The sequence below is a fragment of the Anoplolepis gracilipes genome, chromosome 8 (assembly GCF_047496725.1).
Source record: "Anoplolepis gracilipes chromosome 8, ASM4749672v1, whole genome shotgun sequence".
Classification (NCBI taxonomy): Eukaryota; Metazoa; Arthropoda; class Insecta; order Hymenoptera; family Formicidae; genus Anoplolepis; species Anoplolepis gracilipes.
The window spans coordinates 12,455,699-12,478,593 of NC_132977.1; the positions used below are offsets into that span (position 1 = coordinate 12,455,699).

At 32.5% G+C, this 22,895-nt stretch overlaps 1 protein-coding gene across 8 annotated transcripts in view; it reads right to left on the bottom strand.

Annotated features, from left to right (window-relative positions):
• Rh50 (Rhesus blood group-associated glycoprotein Rh50) overlaps positions 1–14,486 on the bottom strand; it is a 195,227-nt gene extending 180,741 nt beyond the window's left edge. For 2 of the 8 annotated variants that reach the window (XM_072898618.1, XM_072898614.1), the window contains exon 1: positions 14,219–14,486. The gene's annotated coding sequence lies outside the window, so the exon portion shown is untranslated. Of the gene's footprint in view, positions 1–5,616; positions 6,417–7,377; positions 7,557–8,892; positions 9,277–14,218 lie in introns of those variants that run through there. The other 6 variants (XM_072898613.1, XM_072898609.1, XM_072898612.1 and 3 more) reach the window with 6 other exon arrangements.
• Positions 14,487–22,895: the final 8,409 nt, after the last annotated feature.

Sequence of the window (22,895 nt, forward strand, 5' to 3'; positions counted from 1 at the left end):
CTGCATTCCTCAGAGCACTGTTATTAGAAGATAAGTTTTATGTGCGCGCGTGCGATGTTGCAGGCGATAGCGGCTAGATTATACGACACGAGTATCTAGCATTGTTTATAACAGAAAAGTATCGGTTCACCGTTGCGTCATTAGCGGCTAAATCATACGGTGCGAGTATCTAGCATTGTTTATAACAGATTAAAATATTGAGAAAGCACGATGAATCATTAGTATAAGATATTGAGAGAGCACGATGAATCAGTGCAGTCTCTCAGGGCAGTCTGTATTCAGCCGTCATTCTGTGCGTACATCATTATATTATACTCTATATCCTCAATAAATCCTTTTCTTAGTTAATAACATCTTTCTGTCCCCCATATCTCACATATTTTAAACAAGAAACTGATTTTTAATTTGTCTAGCTTTTCTTTTTCTAATTTTACAAATTTACTAAAGAAATAGATCTAAAGGAATCCTTTGTTTTGTTAAAGTTTCCTCTCTGTCATTATTATTCTATAGGTTCATAATCTCACAAACCAGTAGTTTAAATTTTTAAATAATATTGAAATTAAAAGAAATAGTGTACTTAAAAATGTTGATAGATAGTAGATAAGAATCCATTTTTATATTGTCTATAAACAATATTTATTGATCTGTGGATTGTTTCTTTAAATTTAAGTAATACGATGTGAATTTTTTGTTAGATGGATTAAATATTGTTAGATTATTATGCAAATGGAATAAAAAATATTGCACAGGAAATTAATTTATTTGTAGGACAAAGGTAAAGATTTACATGCACACACAATTATTCAAAACAATCTCCTTAGAAACCGTAACTATGAAAGATAAATAACAAAGAAAAGTAAGTATAAGGTAAGTATTACAATTAGTTAAATACTGTTTATAAGAGTATATAGATATATAATTTATATGTTTAATATAAATATAAGAACTTTGCGTTCACAATATCTAATAAATATGATTCATAATTATACAATTAATCTTTGTTTTTTGTAAATTTATTAATTATGCTTTTTTTAGGGATGAAAGTTTGCTACTAATTTTAAAACATTATTTTAAAGACGTGAAAAAACAGGATGGAGAAAAAGAAAATATATCTGCTGTTTGCACAATATGTGCGAAAACATGAAAAGGAAGTCTCATCGCCACTACAAACTTTTTAAATCATTTAAAAGTAAGGAAACATTTTATCTATTTTTTAAAGAAAAGAAACCAGAATAGATTCTTTGCTTCTTATAAGAATTATAAGAGTTATAAAATTAGTATACTTATTTAGTTATTTTGATTAATACTTGCTTTGATTCTTTCTAATTATGTATATAGATCTAATCTGTTACCATATAGTATACAGGGTAGACCATTTTAATCTTTCTACTGAAATATCTCAGAATCCATAAGGCTTCAAAGTTGTAATATTTTGACATAAAATACAAGATATCTCGTAAAATATTCATTTTTCGATTATTTTACTCTAATACTTTTATCCACAGAATAATGAGACAAATCAAGTGGTGTAATTAAAACACATAGTTATCTTTAAGACAAAATCTGAATTTGCAACTAGCAGTTACACATTTTTACTTTAACATAATTATGTGTTTTAATTACACCAATTGATTCGTCTCATTATTCTGTGCATAAAAGTATTAGGGTAAGATAATCGAAAAAATAAATATTTTACGAGAGATCTTGTATTTTATGTCAAAATATTAAAATTTTTAAGCCTTATAATTCGAAAAGTACTTAACGAAAAAACATTTAATTATAGTGTTTTTGAAAACTCTCGAGATAAGCTACAAGAATATGTAATAATATATAGGGTGTTCCATTTAAAAAAATTGAGGTGACCTTTATGTGACCTTCAAATGACTCTTCAAGGTCAAACCAATGGTACCATCTTATGGCCCCCTCGAAATCATACAACTTTTGTTTGAAACATTTTTGTCTAAAACTTATGGATTGGAAATATTCCAGTGAAAAGATTAAAATGGCCTACCCTGTATATATAATATATATGATTTTCATATTTATATATATTAACATATACGATAAACATGGAATTATTAAAAATTGGAAATTATTTAACCATTGTTAGTCTAATGAAACAATAGGTTATATTATGTCATAATTATAAAATAATGAAAATTTTAATTATTCACTCAAGATATCAATTAAAGTATCAATTATTGTGTTAAAATATAACTATTTGATTTTGCATTATATTAATATTATATCCTTCTAAAAGTTTCTACAGTAGACTAAACTTATAACTTATAAGATTTTTAGAATTTAAAATCATCTTTTTGATAGTTTTTTTATATATTACTCTTCAAGTTGCAGATGCTACAATGTTATGTCTGTACATTACAACTTCGCCCTTGTCATAGTAGATATATAATAAATGCATCGAATACTACAACTAAATGGATGGATATGGTTAGTCTTTCCTCTTTTCTATTTGAAATCAAAGAGTAAAAACTTATCATATCCATCTGTTTATTAAACGCTTAATACTGAGTCGTAGTACATCCAGTACTAAAATACTAGGATGTATATACTCAATCCCATGCAGAACGTGGTAAAAAGTTATAGTCTAAAATGGCTCTGAGCATCTAGAAAAATGTTTTTAATGATTTTTCTTAAATTTATTTTAGACAAAAGGACATACAAATATATTAGAAGAATATAATAAATTAAAAGCATCTCGTATAACTATAAAAAGAAAATTTGAAGAAAGAGGCAGTATATACAACAAAAAAATGAAGCAAACAATTTTAAATGAAACGACTGGAGTAGCAATAAATTTAGATAATTTAATAGTGAACTTTATAGTCGAAACTATGACACCATTATCCATTGTAGAATCTAAATCATTTAAAAAATTAATAGGAGTAAATAAACTTGCAAAAACACCCAAAATTTTGGGCAGGAGTACAGTTGTACGTATAATTGAAGAAAAATATCAGCAAGTCATGACTAAAATAAAACAAACTTTACAAGATGTAAATTTTGTATGTACCACAGCGGATGTTTGATCCTCATCAAAATGTAGTTATTTATGCATGACAGTTCATTGGATCGATAGTGATACATTGGAAAGGAGCAGCTATTGCATGTAAACGATTTAAAGGAGCATATACCAATGAGTAGCTGAAATAATAAGTGAAGTACATTCTGAATTCGATTTAAAATTATACAAAATTACCGATAATGGCTAAATTATAGTAAAAGCTTTTAAAATGTTTGGAAGATCTGAATCTATTGTTACATCGTTATGAGATTGTCAACAGAGCAATAACTATAATACCAGTTATAATGATGAAGCTACCGAAGATGATGAAATCGATGAAGACAATGATTTGCTTCCAAAAACTTTTCCAGAACCAACTAAAGACAAAGTCATCAGTGATTATGAACTACCTAGTCATGAAAGATGTGCTCCGCACACTTTACATTTGATTGCAGCAGTAGATGCTAAACAAGCAATGATAGAAAACGCTTATAAGAAAATCCATAATTCAGCTTTTGGAAAATGTTAAGCACTATGGAATTTATGTGCAAAGTCACCAAAAGCTTGTAAAATTTATTTAAATATAACAAGGAAAGCTTCTACTTCTCCATGTCCGACAAGGTGGAATTCTTATTACGATTCAATAAAAAATCTTTTAATTGTGAAGGAGTCTTTAAACGAAGTTTTAAAAAATTTAAAACTTCCGCTTTTTAAGGAAACAGATCTGCAATTTTTGAAGGAATACGTCAAATGTTTGAAGTCGATAGCTGAAGCTATACAAAGTTTACAGGGAGAAAAATATACATATTATGGAATGTTATTACCTGAATTGATGAGAATTGTGAAAATTCTTTCGTCTCTGTAAATAGAAAATCTAAAATATTGCAAGCATTTAATTGTCGTAATAGTAAGAAACTTTAACGTACGGTTCAAGCAATTCTTACATTTTGAACCAATAGGTAAATGATGCCATTTTGGCATCAGTGGCTCATCTTTTTTCCAAATGAAATGGGTGTCAAAAGAAAAAAAAGAATATGTAAAAACGTTATTCTTAATGGAAACCAGAAAATTAAAACAGAATGAAAATAATCAAAAAAAAATAATATGGAAAAAAAGAAAAGAGACAAATCGTATTTTTTGTTTCAATTGTATTTAATCATAACTGTTATAAAATTAAAATTATGTGATAGACATAATTATATTAATGATATTCATGTGTGATATTTTGTATATAGTATATAGTATATAATATATAATTTTTTCATGATTTGTATATAACATAATTTTTTTTTAAAAACTCAAGATCACAAATAAAACAGTGTAATGTTTTAAGCTAGCGCCAGACTATGCGTGATTCGTGATTCGATAACGTTTGTGAATAATGTAGAGAGAAAATTCGTCGATTTGTCATGCGCGATTCGTCGTTCGTACTGATTCGCTAGCCGAGCGGTTTTTTGACAAATCTCAAAGGATGCGAATCATCACGAATCAATCCATTCGTGTCGCGCTACACTATGCGTATATAGTTCGTGCTTCGTCGTGTTCGTTCGTATTCTTTCGTATTTTCTTCTAAGTCCTTATTAAGGTTAGATTGTGTCAGAAGTTAGTAGTGTGTTGCTACAATGGAAAATGAGCGGACAAATAATCGTGTCCTTGTATTTCTAGAGGATATAAAAGAACATAAATATTTATGGGATCCAAAGGATAAAGATTATAAAAGTAAAACTAAAAAGTTCGACTGTTTTAAGAATTTGAGTGCCAAATATCAGTGCTCTCCTGGAGATATCAAGAAGAAAAGATCTAATGTCCTTCAAGTATATAGATCATGTCGTCGAAAAGTCAAATGTAGTTCAAAGTTCAAAGTCGGGATCAGGATGAGATGATATATATAAACCATCATGGTTCACATATGATTACATGAATATGTTCATAGCAAATGTGTATGTTCCATATAGAACTTCAGAATCAATAGTAATTAAGTTTATTTTTTAATTATTATTAACTAAACAATAATTTACAATGCATATACAATATAATCATAAATATATATAAAATAATTTCCAATTTTATTATTTTTATTTACTTTATTTCTATATTTTTAGTTTTGTTTAGTTTTATTTATTATTTTATATATTATTATATTTTTAGTTATTATACATATTATATATAGTTTTATATATTATTAATCTTTAATCGAAATTTTGCGATGACACTAAATGAAAATTTTTAGTATAAGTAGTGTTAAAACAAAGAAATTTTATATATACTAAAAAGTGCAAATAAACAATAAAATTATTCTTCATTTTTTAAATTATATTCTTCTGTTTTCTATTCTACTACCAATTTTAGATGCTCTTAATGAAAGTACACAGCAGCATACTTAATAATATGCCACTTTTTATTTATAATTAAAAATGAATTTTTTTTCTTTACAGTAGATTCTTAGAAAACACAAAAATTACAATTTTTACGTGATAAAAGATAAAAAAATTATTTGAATAATATCTAGCAAAAATATCTAATCTTGCAATTAATAAAAATTGTTATTAATATATGTATCTTAAAGATAACTAAATTATTTTATATCCTACCATTCAACTTTTCCATTAGTAACAAAATATTCAACAAATTCTTGCCGTATTAGTTTTGTTATCGTTACAAGGTCTTCTGCCTTTTTTTTCAAGAGAATAAAACGATGTTTTTTCAGAATCATTATTTCGCCAAGATTCTTCAATAATTTTACCATCCGTTTCAATATCAAATATTTCATTAGGTGTATATATATTTTTGGAATTTTTGCTCTTTCTCAAGAAGTTATGCAATAAAACACAACACTCTATCACAAGTGTAGCTCTTTTGGGACTTAGTAACATTGGTTTTCGTAGTACCCGAAAAACTGCAGACATTATCCCAAATACATTTCCAATAACTCTCCTTGCTCGAGAAGTCTGTAGTTAAATATCCTTTCCGGCGAGTTACAATCGTGACATCCACTAAAAGGAACCATCATATTTATTTTGAGTGGAAACGCATTAGCTCCAAGAAACATATATGGTATGTGTTTGTTTTTCATTGGTAATGATTCAAGTTCTGGTAAATTTAAAGTTCCATTTTCCAATTTTTCAAATAAAATAGTATTACGAAATACACCACCATCTGATATTCGTCCTTGACAACCAATGTTGCTATATATTATACAGTAATCGGCATCACGTACTGCCATCAAAATGATGCTAAATGTGCCTTTGTAACTATAATAATCACTTTCATTATGTCAAGGTGCATGTATAACAATATGTTTTTCGTCAATGGAACCCACACAATGTGGAAAATTCTATCGTTCTTTAAAATCGGAAGCAATTTTTTTCCAATTATCAGAAGTCATAGGAAGCTGAAATACGATATAAAATATAAATAAATTATGTAAATAAATAAAGAATCATTATTAATGAAAAATAAGTAAAAACTAAATACACATTTATATATAAATTAATAAAACAAAAATGATTCAAAGAGTAAAAATTAAAGTTAAATAAAATAAATAAGTAATAAAAAATATACATTTATATAAAATAACAAAACAGAAAAGGGTAAAAGAATAAAACTAAAAATAGGGAAGTAAATAAACCTAAATAAATAATAATAAAGAAAAATAAACAAAAGTAAAAATACAGAAATAAATAAAGTAAATAAAAATAATAAAAATAATTAGTAAATGGCTCAGTAGTCAAATAAATAATGAAATAATACTAAAGGCGTAAAAGAGCCGAATATAAACAATGTAATTAGAATTAACTAAATAATTAAATAATTTATTATTACATAAATAAGCTACAATATATAAGAACAATATAATAACTAAACGGGCGCAACAGAAATTTTTAAATCAAATATTCGTACAGCATTAGTGAACTACCCCCTCTGAGGGGAAAAATAATAAAATTGTAAATTATTGCATATATGTTTATGATTATATTGTATATTTATTGTAAATTTAATAATTATATTGTATTGTATTGTAAATTATTGTTGAAGTTCTATATAATTTTGACAAACGACATTTTCTGTTATAGAAGGAAGAAAAAGAAAATAATAACAATGTTACTGATAATGTTGAAACGGTTAACGAAGAAAATATCGAAATTAAGAAAAATGAAACTGAAACAACTGAAATCAGTGACAATCAGCAAAAGAAAAACATTTTCGATCTTCGAAAAATATAGAAAAGGATGAATAATATTTTTGGAGAATTGATTGCAATTAAATTAAAAAATCTTGATAATTATACTCGACAGTATGTTATGAACGATATTAATAATCTAGTGTTTAGAGCAATTATGAACAATACTCACGTTTTACAAGATTCGCAACTTATTAATGTTGTTCAATCACCGTCAGAATCTATAGATAACTCATATTCATCGCAACCATCTCCAACTATTTGTCATTCAGCCTTATCACCAATTATAACTGTTTCTTCGACACCAACTAATGAATTTTAAATATGTCCAAATTCTTTTCAACAACAAGCCTGAAAATAATCTATAAACTTACAAATATGCATTCTTCTACTTTTCGTTATATATAATATAATTACATAAATTAATTTTATAAAGACTCAACTGAAAATAATTAAAAAATTTTTGAAATGTGTAGTTTTCTTCCATATAAATTTTTTTTCTTTATATTGCATAACATTTTTGAAATGTAGTTTTGCATTGTATGTTGAATATGTTTATTTTCATGTGTATTTCTATATGTACGGGTACCGGCAGAAATGGTGTCCGTCGACAACTTCAGCGTTACACATATACAACAGAAATCATACGTATACATATGTACTAACTTCATGTGTATGCGTGTGATCCTGAAATTGCCGACGGACACCATTTCTGCCGTTGCGTGTACATGTATATATATTTTTGAGAAAATAAAAATATATTGTAACGGTGCACCTTTCCCGACGTCTCGGACAGGCTCGTCGGTGCCAGGATTCGGGAGAAGGAGAAGACTCCAATTGACGAGACCGGGTTTACTAGCGACAAATATTTATTAAGCAAAAGTATTTACATGTGGTTGGGGTTATGTGCTATTTACAAGTGTGGTCGTGTACGTACGTGCGTGCGTGCGTGCGTGCGTGCGTGCGTGCGTGCGTGCGTGCGTGCGTGCGTGCGTGCGTGCGTGCGTGCGTGCGTGCGTGCGTGCGTGCGTGCGTGCGTGCGTGCGTGCGTGCGTGCGTGCGTGCGTGCGTGCGTGCGTGCGTGCGTGCGTGCGTGCGTGCGTGCGTGCGTGCGTGCGTGCGTGCGTGCGTGCGTGCGTGCGTGCGTGCGTGCGTGCGTGCGTGCGTGCGTGCGTGCGTGCGTGCGTGCGTGCGTGCGTGCGTGCGTGCGTGCGTGCGTGCGTGCGTGCGTGCGTGCGTGCGTGCGTGCGTGCGTGCGTGCGTGCGTGCGTGCGTGCGTGCGTGCGTGCGTGCGTGCGTGCGTGCGTGCGTGCGTGCGTGCGTGCGTGCGTGCGTGCGTGCGTGCGTGCGTGCGTGCGTGCGTGCGTGCGTGCGTGCGTGCGTGCGTGCGTGCGTGCGTGCGTGCGTGCGTGCGTGCGTGCGTGCGTGCGTGCGTGCGTGCGTGCGTGCGTGCGTGCGTGCGTGCGTGCGTGCGTGCGTGCGTGCGTGCGTGCGTGCGTGCGTGCGTGCGTGCGTGCGTGCGTGCGGGTGTGTGTGGGAGAGTGAGTGTGCTGGGATGCGTGAGCGTAAGCGGGCGTGTTCGGCAAGCGGTATGGACGTAAGCGGTGCGCATCACAAGCGGTTGCGAGTTGTTACAAACTGAGGCGGCGCGGGTTGCGGGCGGGTCGCAATACATGCAAGTACCTACAAGCTAGACGACGCGGGTTGCGAGCGAGTCGCAATACATACACCCTCCTTCCGGATCACATGGTCGACAGCGGAGTCGGTCACCAGGAACACCCTTCTTCCGGATCGACGGTCAGGAACTTGGAGAGAGGCTTGAATCTAGCTGCTGGCTTCGCTTCTGAGCTTAACTCTGAGGCTCTTGCCCGGCCGGATTCAGGATCAGGACAGGTGTCTGGTCGCCGGTCGATCGGGCTTATATACCCGGGAGCCTTCCCTCTCTCTCGCTTCAATCGAGAAAGAGGGGGAGCCCAGTGGCGTGCGCGATGGTGGTTTTTCGCGATGGAGCGCTCATAGGCGCCGAGTCTCACGAATTTGGGGGCGGGTGTTCGGCCCCCGAGACCGTTAGTGACGGCGTGCCGTTACAATATTATGATTATACTATTGTATTACTTTTTATTATATGTATGCATATATATATATATATATATATATATACACATATAATAAAATCTATATTTTTCATAAAAAATTTTAGATTTCACTTAATAAGATATCCTTGATTGCTCATTTCTTCAATCTATTTATACATATATATTTTTTGATTATAGGAGGTTATATTTTTGCGAAAAAATGTTTTTTCCAGGTTTCTCTGCCAATTAAAAATTTTTTTTTAAAAAAACTTTTTTAACTTCCACATTTGTGGACCGATTCCTACGAAATTGGTACCAAAATGTTGCAAATTTTTCAGGGATGGCTGCTATGTGGTTTTTTTAAATTTTATTTACTTAATTTTTTTTGTTTACGTCTAATTTACCCACCGTTAACCCGCCATTATTAGCTGTGATACAATTTTTTTAATTTATCACAATTTACAAAATTTCTCTGTATATTATATTTTTTGTAAAACATTTTTCACTTTCTTCAATTAGATGTTCTTGATTATTGAATTCATCAATCTTAATTTTTATATTTTCCCTTTTGGTTGCTCTAGAAAATGCCACATAAAGTTGACCATGAACAAATACAGGATTTGGCAAATATCATATTATCAAGGTTACGTGGGTGAGCAAAACCTAAAAAAAAAGCATATAGCAATCTTTTCCAAAAAATTTGCAAAATTTTGATACCAATTTCGTGAAAATCAGTCCATAAATACGCATGCGCGTGGACAGATGCGTGGGTACATGCTTGGGTGGGCAAAACCTAAAAAAAAGCACATAGCAGCCTTTTTCGAAAAATTTGCGAAATTTTGATACCAATTTCGTAGGAATCGATCCACAAATGTGGAAGTAGTTCGCGGTCAAACAGACAGACAGAGAGACGGACCGCACTTATATATAGATTCTTCGCAGGCGTGGACGGATGTGTGGGCGCATGCGTGGGTGGACAAAACCTAAAAGAAACCACATAGCAGCCTTTTCCGAAATTTTGATACCAATTTCTTGAAAATCGGTCGATAAATACTCGCGCGCGCGGACGGGTGCGTGGATGGATGCGTAGGTGAGATAAAACTTAAAAATAAATCATCTAGTAGTCATCTCCTAAAAATTTGCGAAATTTTGATACCAATTTCATGAAAATCGGTCCATAAATCTGGAAGGAGTTCGCGGTCATACATACATACATACAGATGGACGCTACTTAGTCTGTTGCTGCTTTAATTAACAAATGATCTAATCCATCTTCAAGCACTAAAATTTTAAAGAATAAGAATATGAAATATACAATAAATCTATATATGTATATATATATCTTATATATAATCTATATATATATATATATATATATATATATATATATATATATATATATCTCTAAATCAATATCTATATAGATAATCGTTAAAATAATTATTAAAATTAGTAATTACCATTTTTAAATTCCTCTATTTCTCTTTTACTCTGACCATTTATTTCATTAACGATAATACTAATAATTTTATTTATTATTAAATTTTCTATTTTATTTGATCTGTCGATTACGTTTTCCATTTTATTTGATTCATTCACTTCCATGACATTTACTATTTGAAAACATCAACTGACATTTATTGTGTGAAACCATCAACTTATGTATATAGTCATTTATCATAACTAAAGCCAGCCGCACACTGTATACGCGTCCTTTTAGTAAAAAAGGCATATTATTGATTATCGAATATCTCGAAGTGTATTGTTGCCTCTTTTCCGCGATGCCGATTGGTTCTTGGTTGTCAAGCATTTCGTCTGCTGTGACATGCTTCATTCGCTTTTGCAGCCGTCAAAACAGTCAAAACTGCAAATTTTGACAATTGCTTTGTGTTCAATAGTTTAATAATTTCAAAATTTTTTCAATACTTTGTGACACTTATTCATTTTGACGAGAAATAAAAGAAAAGGAAAAGACAAGAAGACAGAGAGAAAGAAAGAGTGAGAGAGAGAGAGAGAGAGAGAGAGAGAGAGAGAATAAGGAAATTATTATTTATTGTTATATCGGTCGATTAGATTTGAAAGGTATATATAGGTTAATTTCGGAAAAGTTCATTATAGTCAAAAAATAAATAAATGGTATTTACTTGTTAAAAAAAGTAGTTCTTATTAGAGTACAATGAACTCTTTCAAATTAATTTATATCAAAACTGTAGGATAGAAAGAGTGTCACCACAAGTTACTATTAAAAAGTTTGGTTAGTTCAACATAAGATAATAATTATAATTTCAAGATTAAATTATATTTTACATGTTAAATCTTTACTTTAACACACAAATTAATTATTAATTTTATGTTAAAAAAAAGGCTAAAAATGCTTTGTATAATCTTAATTTCATGAATCTTAAAATGTGTCACTTTGATAGATAATAATCTTATAAGTCTTTCTTTTCAAAAAAATTAATAAAATATATATATAAATATTTAAATATAAATATAAATATTATATATATATATATAATATTAAATATTATTATATATATATATTCAATTTTCAATAATCTTAATACTTTTATGCATAGAATAATGAGACAAATCAATTTGTGTTATAAAAACTCTTTTTCTTTAAAATGCTTTGTTTTTGAGATAAAAGAGGTGTCTCAGACACTTATATATTATGACATACATTTTAAATATTATATAATATTATATATACATATAATAAATTTGCATAAACTAATTCATATAAATAATATATATAATAACATATAAAACAATTTATCTTTGGATAAAAGATACTTTTTTACGAAGATTCTTACACAGATCAAGAAGTTACTTAGTTTTTTTAGGAATTTTATAAAAACGTTAAATAAATACTAATATTTAATAATAAAATAATTACATAATTTCACACACACACACACACACACACACACACACACACACACACACTCTCTCTCTCTCTCTCTCTCTCTCTCTCTCTCTCTCTTTTCAAAAATATTCAAATTTATAGCGTATATGTACAATGAATAGTGCGCGCTTGTGGTGTTCTAGTATGAATAAATTCTAAATTTGTACCACATTTTGAACACATTGCAGAGTAATCTTGCAAAAAATTTTTTTCGCAAAAACATAGACTTCTCTACAATTTAAAATATAAAAAATTATTTTAAAATGTGATTTCTCAATGTTTCGAATCATTTTGAACACATTGGCAGAGAAATCTGGAAAAATATTTTTTTCGCGTAAACAACTTTCTATAATTAAAAAAAAATTTTTTTTTAATTTTCAAATTAGCAGCCATCCCAAAATAATTTGCAACATTTTGGTACCAATTTCGTGGGAATTAGTCCACAAATGTGGAAGTAGTTCGCGGTCAGACAAACAGACGGACGATACTTATATATATAAGTGCATGCGTGGGTGGGCAAAACCTAAAAAAACCACATAGTAGCCTTATCCGAAAAATTTCCAAAATTGATATGAATCATTAATAAAATTACATGCGCGTGAACGGATGCGTGGGTGCATGCGTGGATGGGCAAAACCTAAAAAAAATCACATAGCCTTTTACGAAAAATTTCCGAAATATTGATACTAATTTCTGGAAAATCGGTAGATGAATATTCGCGCGCGTAAGTGGATGCGTGGGTGGACGCGTGGGTGGGATGAAAATTTAAAAAAACCACATAGCAACCTTCTCCAAAAAATTTGCGAAATTTTGATACCAATTTCGCAAAAATCGGTTCATAAATACACATGCGCGTGGGTGGATGCGTGTAAAACCACATAGCAGCTTTTTCCGAAAAATTTGCGAAATTTTGGTACCAATTTCGTGAAAATTGGTCCATAAATGCGCATGCGCGTAGGTGAATTCGTGGGTGGACGCGTGGGATAAAAATTAAAAAAAAATCACATAGCAACTTTCTCCGAAAAATTTGCGAAATTCTGGTACTAATTTCGCGAAAATCGGCCCATAAATGCGCATGCGCGTGGGTGGGCGAAAACAAACCCCGCAGCAGCTCTCTCCGAGGAATTTGCGACATTTTGGTACCAATTTTGTGAAAATCGTTCCACAATGTGTAAGTGTCCATAAATGCGCATACGCGTAGACGGATACGTGGATGCATGCGTGAGTAGGCAAAACCTAAAAAAAACCACATAACAGCCTTTTCCGAAAATTTTCCGAAATTTTGATACCAATTTCTTGAAAATCGGTAGATAAATACTCGCGCGCGTGGACGGGTGCGTGGGTAGATGCGTGGGTGGACGCGTGGGTGGGATATATATATGTATATATAAGTATCTGTCTGACCGCGAACTACATAATAAAAGTTTGAGTTATTTATTTCGAATTTCACCACAACTTATATCATGCATTATTTATGAAGGTTGTAGCTTTAAAAAATACTCTTCATGATAAAGTTAAACTAAGTTAAGGTAAACTAAATACTAAATAAGCAATATTTATAATATATGATTAAAAGTAAAATATACATAAGTATATATAAAAGTAAAATATACATAAGTATATGTTGTGCTGCTGCTGCATTTATTTTAATTTATTCAATTATGAATAAAAAATATACATATACATATGTATATTTCAGATAATATTTAATTAAAAAGATAATCGTAATTATGACTATTGATTAATTAAAAATCATCCGATTTATATCGTATTTGGTGTCATTTTAATCAGAAAAATCTTATTAATTTATTAAAATTATTTTTAAACCGATAAAATGCGAAATTAAAGTTTCAATTTTTGTTTTATAAGATGTTTATATATTATAGATAAGATAAGATCTTCGCGAAATTGGTGAGTCGTCGAAAGCGAGCGAGAGAGAGAGAGAGAGAGAGAGAGAGAGAGAGAGAGAAAGAGAGAGAGAGAGAGAGAATATCAATCTAAACAAAAAATAAAATTGTTGCTTTACTTACCTTTTGTTTACCAAAAAAATATGGGTGATATAGAGAATTTGTTTTCGCAATTCATAGGTTGTCTCTTAATAGTATTTATATACGATTTCTCATCTGTTGTATTTCTTTGACACACATCAATTTTACATTATTTGTATCGATATAAAGTTTTAGAGATTTAAAGCTAGAACACATAGACACGGATCACGCGCGGCAAAAAATCATATGATTCGCAAGCAGAATCACGAAGTATCTAACCATGAGACTGAACGAAACGGCACTTATCGACATGAGGAGAATTGTTCAATGCCAACATACAGATGACACGCGATTGATTTATTCTGCTCAAGGAAATACATAGTCAACATGTACTGATATAATTAGACTGTCCATAGAACGAGACAAACAAGTCACGATTCGTAGTAGTAACACGACATTCAACGATCCGAAGTGCAAAATCTATACAACATAGATAAAAATTCTATTAAATGTTATGTAAAGTTTAATTTAACAAATATTAATAAGAAAATGCTATTATTATCGAACATATTGCATTTTTAATATGTGTATTATCAGTTTCTAATATTAGTATATAACTTATATATATACGATAGAAAGTCATTAAATATGTTACAAATGATTATTGATGATTAGATTGTAAACAACCACAATCAGAAACTATAATTTATTTCATTTACAGTTATCTTATATTTATTTGTGAATTAATGACTTTTCCTTGCAATAATACGTTCTAAACAGTTATAGACTGTCTCATATATTTTGTTCTATATATATATATATATATATATATAGAACAAAATTTAGATCCTCTTCATTATTACAATTTATAAAGAAATAAAGTAATATTAATTGTACAAACTTTACTATTTATTCAAATAAACTTACAAAACTACTTGAGTGAATAAAAACTGCAAAGACTACTACAAAATACTCCGCAGCCAGCATGTTCTCCGTCCCTCCCGGCACACGATCCCAGAAATCCTTCTGTGTCTCCGGAAAGAGGCACAACACATTGCTGCAAAATATTTATTATTTGTTATTTGTTTTACAATAAAAAACATTTTTTTCATAATTTTTAGTGTATATTTTTACTTGCAATTACCTTATTTACTATATTATTATTAAAATATAAATATAACTGACTGCCTAAAAAAATCTTTTTATGTAATTTATATTATTTATTTATTTATTTAATTATTTTTGTGTAAATAATTATATTTTATATATAGTCATGTATATAGTAGAGTAAGTGGGGTGTAGTGTAGATTGCTTGCTCGTGATACACCCTGAGTGATGCTAAATAATCTACAGATAGATGTATAGTGCATAGAACGATATATAACACTCTCTATATTCATATTCACGTAAATCTTCCTTGTACAGGTTCGCTAAATATCATTCTGAAATGTTAATTCCATTTGTTTCGTAAAAAAAAATCTGAGATATCATGTCCACACACATAGTGTATGAATTGATGATACAGAAATGCTTTTCTGTATATTACTACGCCTATAAAGATTTCAGAATAGAAAAGCTATTTTTTATTCCCAGAAACATAAGAAAGTTCACGAAAATCATGTTACTAACCTGGCCTTATTTAAATGAGATTTTCAAGGTCAGTCTAACGGACTAGGTCAACGACTTTTACATATATTCAACATCATATGTACGCACAGTTTTTGAAAAAGTTTGATGGCCGGGATTGATTAATAACTTAGAGAAATATGACGAGTTCTGAATTAAAGTGTAAACTCCTATGCAAATCGAGAATCTTCAAACTGTTCTATCTTCGATTCTAGTTGACCGATCGAAAAACGAATTTTAGGGGGTTGTGAGATACGTCAAAAGTAATAATTTCTTATAGTATCAAGCCAATCAAAGAGGGCCCAAAAAACGGCCTTATTGACACATCCTTTGATCCATTAATACAATCTGGTAAAATTCTGATTTATATCGATGACATCTTAATATCGACGACTGTTACCGAAAATTTAAATAGCCTGCGAGAAGTGTTAATCTGTCTAAAAAGACACGATTTAGAGTTAAATTTAGCTAAATGTATATTTTTGAAAAAAGAAATTGAATATCTTGGATATCTTATATCCGAAAAAGGCATTACACTATGCAAACGTCATATACAAGCGATTACAGATTTTCCTCAACCTAAAACCTTAAAAGAGTTGCGAAATTTTCTCGGGTTAACAAATTACTTTCGCAGATTTATAAAAGATTATTCGCTAAAAACTAAACCGCTGAACATGTTAGTCAAAAAAGATAAAAAATTTATCTTTAAGGAAAATTGTAAACAAGCGTTTATAAACCTAAAAAAAGAGCAAACCTCATCCCTCATATTGTGCATATACAGGGTGGACCATTTTAATCCATCCAGTCGAATATCTCGAAAACCAAGCCCGGGAGAGAAAAATGTTTCAGACAAAAGTTGTATGGTTTCGAGGGGGGCATAAGATGGTACCATTGGTTTGACCTTGAAAAGTCATTTGAAGGTCACGTGAAGATCACTTCAAGTTTTTTAAATGGAACACCCTATATATTTTTACATATTGTTGTAGCTCATCTCGAGAGTTTTCCAAAACATTTATGACAAAGTATTTTTCATTAAGTATTTTTTGAGTTATAAGGCTTCAAAGTTGCAGTATTTTGACATAAAATACAAGATATCTCTAAAATATTCAGTTTTTGATTATCTTACTCTAATACTTTTATGCACAGAATAACGAGACGAATCAATTGGTGTAAAGAAAACACATAATTATGTTAAAGTAAAAATGTGTAACTGTTAGTTGCAAATTCAGATTTTTACTTTGACATAATTATGTGTTTTAATTATGCCAATTGATTCGTCTCGTTATTCTATGCATAAAAGTATTAGAGTAAGATAATCAAAAACTGAATATTTTAGAGATATCTTGTATTTTATGTCAAAATACTGCAACTTTGAAGCCTTATAACTTAAAAAATACTCAATGAAAAATACTTTGTCATAAGTGTTTTGGAAAGCTCTCGAGATGAGCTACAAGAATATGTAAAAATATATAGGGTGTCCCATTTAAAAAACTTGAGGTGACCTTCACGTGACCTTCAAATGACTTTTCAAGGTCAAACCAATGGTACCATCTTATGGCTCCCTCAAAACCACACAACTTTTGTCTGATATATTTTTCTCTCCCGGGCTTGGTTTTCGAGATATTCGACTAAATGGATTAAAATGGTCCACCCTGTATAATCCAGGTGCAGACACCGAATTTCATACTGACGCTAAGTTCGAATAATACATAGAGGTTCTAATAAACTGATACATGTAGATTGCTTGAGTCGCAATATTATGATTATAAATATCATTCATTTAGAAGACAAAATTATATATAAACAATTGACCGATCAAAAGATTAAAAAATTAGCGGAAGAATTAGAAACGAAGAATCATAAATATTTTACGTTAATTAATGGCCTCGTTTCTTGAAAATATAGAGATAAGCATTTATTTGTTGTTCTCGATAATATGATTAACAATATAATAAGGATCTATCATGATGATATAGGACACGTAGGAATAGATAAAACAGTACACGGTTTCTTAGGGAGTTATTGGTCCTCTTGTTTAAATAAAAGTGGTCAGGAACGCTTGTTGAATGGAATGAAATCTAATTAAGAATGTCAATGAAGGCTAAACCGAGCACATGTTTTTGGATAGAAGTGGTATATTTCTTCAATAATTACATATAAATGTGGTACGTTTCGGCACTACTAATACCTCTTCAGCCACTTACTCAAAATCAGAAATAGTGTAATTCCTCGATTATAAAGTTTTGTAAACAGAAATGTTTCCTATACTGCTGAGGATCATGAAGTGTTAAAATGCTACAAACTAACACAGATTTGTTAAGGAACACCTGACATTATTTTTACCAAAGCAGACAAAGGAAACATTACAGTGGCAATGAATAAAGGTTCATATGTAACTGAAATGACCAATGTGTTATCGGACAGTGATACTTATGTGATGGTCAAAAGAAATCCCATCGCAAAAATTGAAACGGAATTAACCACAATTCTTAAAAATCGTTCAATAATGACTATATCACTAAATAGCAATATCATTGATTGAAGATTAGTGACGCGTTATTACCGAAAGCTTATGGCCTCCCCAAAATTCATAAGCCTGGACATCCGTTAAAAATTATAGTTTCATCGATTAACAGCCCACTTTATCACATTGCTAAACATATACACAGAGTTTTTGTTCGTTTTAGCAGAGGTTTTCTTTGAAAAAAATAGTTACTGAGTGATTAACAGAATAACTATGTTTATTGGAACTGTTACGTCCAGACTCGAGAAGGTTGAGTTAGAAGGAAGGGCGTAAGCCAGCTCTCGAAACCGTACGGATCAGGATGTAGGTTTCGCGCGCGAGTCAAACGAATTATCAGTTCCAAAAACAAGTCAACGATAATGAATATCGCTATTACTTGTTATTTCGGACATTTGTTCAAAAGGTCCTTTTTGATAAAGGAAATTAATCCTTATTATGCGGGATAAGACCAAGTGTGATCTTTCAACCGATAGAGGGGTTAGAAGTCATTGAGAAAATTGAGTTTTAGTATTACATAAATTTATTCATAGTTTTGAAAAGTATATTACATCTAATTATCGCTAAATGTAGTTACAAATATATAGGTATGTATATACGTATGCATGAATTTAATTATAATTATAGCTTCTAATTAGTGTTCGTGTGTGTGTGTGTGTGTGTGTGTGTGCGTGCGTGCGTGCGTGCGTGCGTGCGTGCGTGCGTGCGTGCGTGCGTGCGTGCGTGCGTGCGTGCGTGCGTGCGTGCGTGCGTGCGTGCGTGCGTGCGTGCGTGCGTGCGTGCGTGCGTGCGTGCGTGCGTGCGTGCGTGCGTGCGTGCGTGCGTGCGTGCGTGCGTGCGTGCGTGCGTGCGTGCGTGTGTGTGTGTGTGTGTGCGCGTGTGTGAGTGTTTTAATCGCGGGTGTTACATTAGTGCGGAGGACGTCAATCAAAATAGAGAAGGCAGAGAGACTCTACTATTAAATTTTAAATTCTGATTGGAAGTTTATAATGATCTTTTAAAATAAAAGAAAAGGAATGCAAAATAAAGAAGTGTGTAAGTGTGTTAAGGAGTAGATTTAAATTCATTGAAAATGTTATCCGTGTTTAGTGGGCGGTACACTTCAGTAGATAATATAAGAGAGTTCTAATCCAGGGATATGAGGGGGGGTTGAGGTAAGCGGGGGAGGACGAGGCGAGGTACCTCGCCCCCCGTACTGACTGGGGGGGGCAAATGTCCCCCTAGACTGAAGGGGAAGAGGGAAGTACCAAATGTCCCCCCAGATTGAGGGGGGAAGGATGGTACCAAACACCCCCCTCCCCTGATTGAGAGGGGAGAGGGGGAGGGGGGAGGCATACATATGGTTCCGCACGTGGAGGGAGTGTCCTCTCCGACTGACTGCGGAGGTCTGATGGTGAGAGAGGAATGTCAACTGTTATAGATAGAATAATCACCCCATTCTGTTTATCCATAACGTATATTTGCAATAAATAATTACGTTTGCAACGCGGTAGAGGGAGACGGTGCGATAGGCGTTCGCAACGCGTTAGAGGGAGACGGTGCGATAGGCGTTCTATATAGCGTAGGACAAGGAGAGTATGACGTGGTGTGAAAAGGAAAGCGCTATATGTGTATGACAAGGGAGTGCATGATGATAGGAAAAGGAGGACATGATGGTAAGAAAAGGAGAGCATGATGGTAGGAAAAGGAGATATGAGTGCGAGAGAAAAGAATAGAGAGGAAGAAGGATAGCGAGAAGGAGAGCGTGTTATGGGGTGCGAGAGAAAGAATAGAGAGAAAGGAGGATAGCGGAGGCGCGATAAGACGGAGGCTAAGGCGTACGCGAGAAAAAAGATAATTTTTGCATGTTAAGTTTTTTTTTTATAATATTAAATGTTATCTTATTATCTAATTATATCTAATACAGAGGAAGAAGGATGGGATAGATGATGAAGGTGGATAAGTAATAATATATATAAATATATATAAGTTTAACATAAATTTTATTTAAAAAGTGTGTATGTGTATACATATAAAGTGTGTGTGTTTTAAAATTAAAAAAGAATAGAAATTGTAATAGAAAATTTAAAAAATTAAAATAGTTATATGTTTAAATATAAAAATATAAAAAAGAATTAAAATTATAGTAGAAAATTTAAAAAATTAAAAATTTGTAGGGGCGATGGAAACTCGTCATAGCTGCGTCTGTAACAGGAAAAAAAAACATTTTTATTAGTACTTTTAAAAATATTTTCTAAAATGATAAAAATTATAAATACTCACAATCTATTCGGAGTCTCTCTCATCTGACAACCTGGAGTCCTCCTGCAGAGTTTCGAGGAGCCACGGTTCCTCTGTCTCCCACACCTCATACGGAAGCTCACCAAAGAGTTTCCGCAAACAAAGACGATCCTCGTTAAACTGAGGAGTCACTTCCTCGCACCTCCGGTTCTCGGGAGTGTCACCCCAAAGATCGTTACGCACCCATGCGTATAATTCTCTCTCGTGGCGCCGGAACATCCTTTTAATTTGTCTATCATAAATATTTACAAATCCCTTAATTTTTACATCAGCCTGTGACTCGTACTGTAAAAAAAAAAACATTATTATTATTATTAGTACTATTAGTAACGCTATTAGTACCAATATTATTTAAAAAAATAAATACTTACGTTTTTAAATGCTACTATATTTAGCACAACTCTTATTAATTCATGTGCGAGATCCCTCATCGTCCTTGCCAAATAACGCCAGTTTTGAGTAAAAATTATATCCACTAACGAACACATCTCGTGGTGTGGCATCCTTAAAACTTGCGCACTTTAGTCGTTCACAGACTAACACAATCCTGATGAAAGTTCTAACGGAGTTAGCCAACGTTTCGGGAAAGAAAAGTAGGGGATGTGTAGCAGCATCTAGGCTTAAATTACGCAGCGAGGTCGATAGACAGAAGATCCTTTGAGCCTTTTTCAGTTTTTTTTTCAACACATGTGTGTGTGTATTAAATGAGTTATGTACAAATCGCTTTCTTCTTTCTTCTAAAAAGGCTTTCCTTCTTATTCTTTTTACCAGTCGCAGTCTCATTTTTTTAAGATGTCTCATTTCCGGAATATGTTTTAATCGCGTACGTTCTATATCGGTATTTTCATCGATCACATCACATAACAAATCTATTTCGTCACGGATCTCGAAAAACAGTTCTAACGATCTTGTATAAGTCTTTGGTAAACCAATTTCACGATTTTGTAAAAATTGCACTACAGAATTCATGGCACTACCGAAGGCGTTGTAGTTTATGCGATACTAAACTATTCAAAAGCTCGAGCGCCGTGTGTGCGGCTGTCGTATGATGAAATCTAATCAAATGTATACAACGATTGAAATATTCGGTTACAAATGTATACGACAAAGCGTGAGATAAAATTTTTGGCTAAATGATAACATAAACAGACCGTCGACAGTACGAATGTTTGCGCTAAAGAATAACATGCCGCATAGTGGGTGGGCATTATCATGTATATTCGACTATAAATATAAATAATAAATATAATCAGGCGTTCTATAGTACGATGTGGTGTATGTACAGGACAAGGAGTGTATGATGATGATGATGATAAGAAAAGGAGAGCACAATGGTAGGAAAAGGAGATATGGGTGCGAGAGACAGAATAGAGAGGAAGAACAGCGCGCATGGTGAGAGAAAGAATAGAGAGGAAGGAGAGCGCGCATGGTGAGAAAAGGACAGCGCTATAGACGTAGGACAAGGAGAGTATGATGTGTAAGGAAAGGAGAGAGCATGATGGTAAGGAAAGAAGGTGACAGTAAAAGAAATATAAATGTATAAAAATTCCAAATTTATTTAAAATTAAAAAAATTTAATTACAGAATGTAGAAAATAATACTTGAACTATAGTTTTTTAATGTAAATATGGGTTGATTGAACCTTCATGATGATGATTCGACCACCAATTGAATATTTTAAATACATTTTGTAAAGTGCAATTTCGTACATGTCTATCGCAACGCAGAGTAGCATCTAATTTATCTAAAGCAGGAACGTCATCATAGTCGTTATCCAATGTCTCGATAATAAGACCGATTCTCGCATCGTCTTCCAGTAAATTTTTTAACCATTCTCGTTTTTCATGTCCTTTGACATACACTCGAGAAGATGTATCTTTCAACGTCACAGCCTCAGTGATTAAACGTTTAGCCATGTAGTATGGAACGTTTCCATCCCATTGCAGATTGTGATGTTTTCTAACCAACCATGCAACCTGAGATCTCTCAGACCTCGTGAGCAAACGGAATGGTGTAAGACTCGTAAAAATATAATGAGACAGTACAGATCCTTGAGTCAGAATCGCAATTTCTTTCACGATAAATTTTTTATCGATAATAAATCCTTGAAGATCCACAAACGTTGGCACAACCATAATGAAGAGATATTAGCGAGAACTACGACGACGAACGACTGACGTTAATCATTGAGTATCGCAAGTTTTTATGTTATATGATCCGGTATGCGATTCTTCAATTTCGTTTACAGAAGAATCGAACGTTGGTTGGTTGGTTGATAAGACGAGCGTTCCT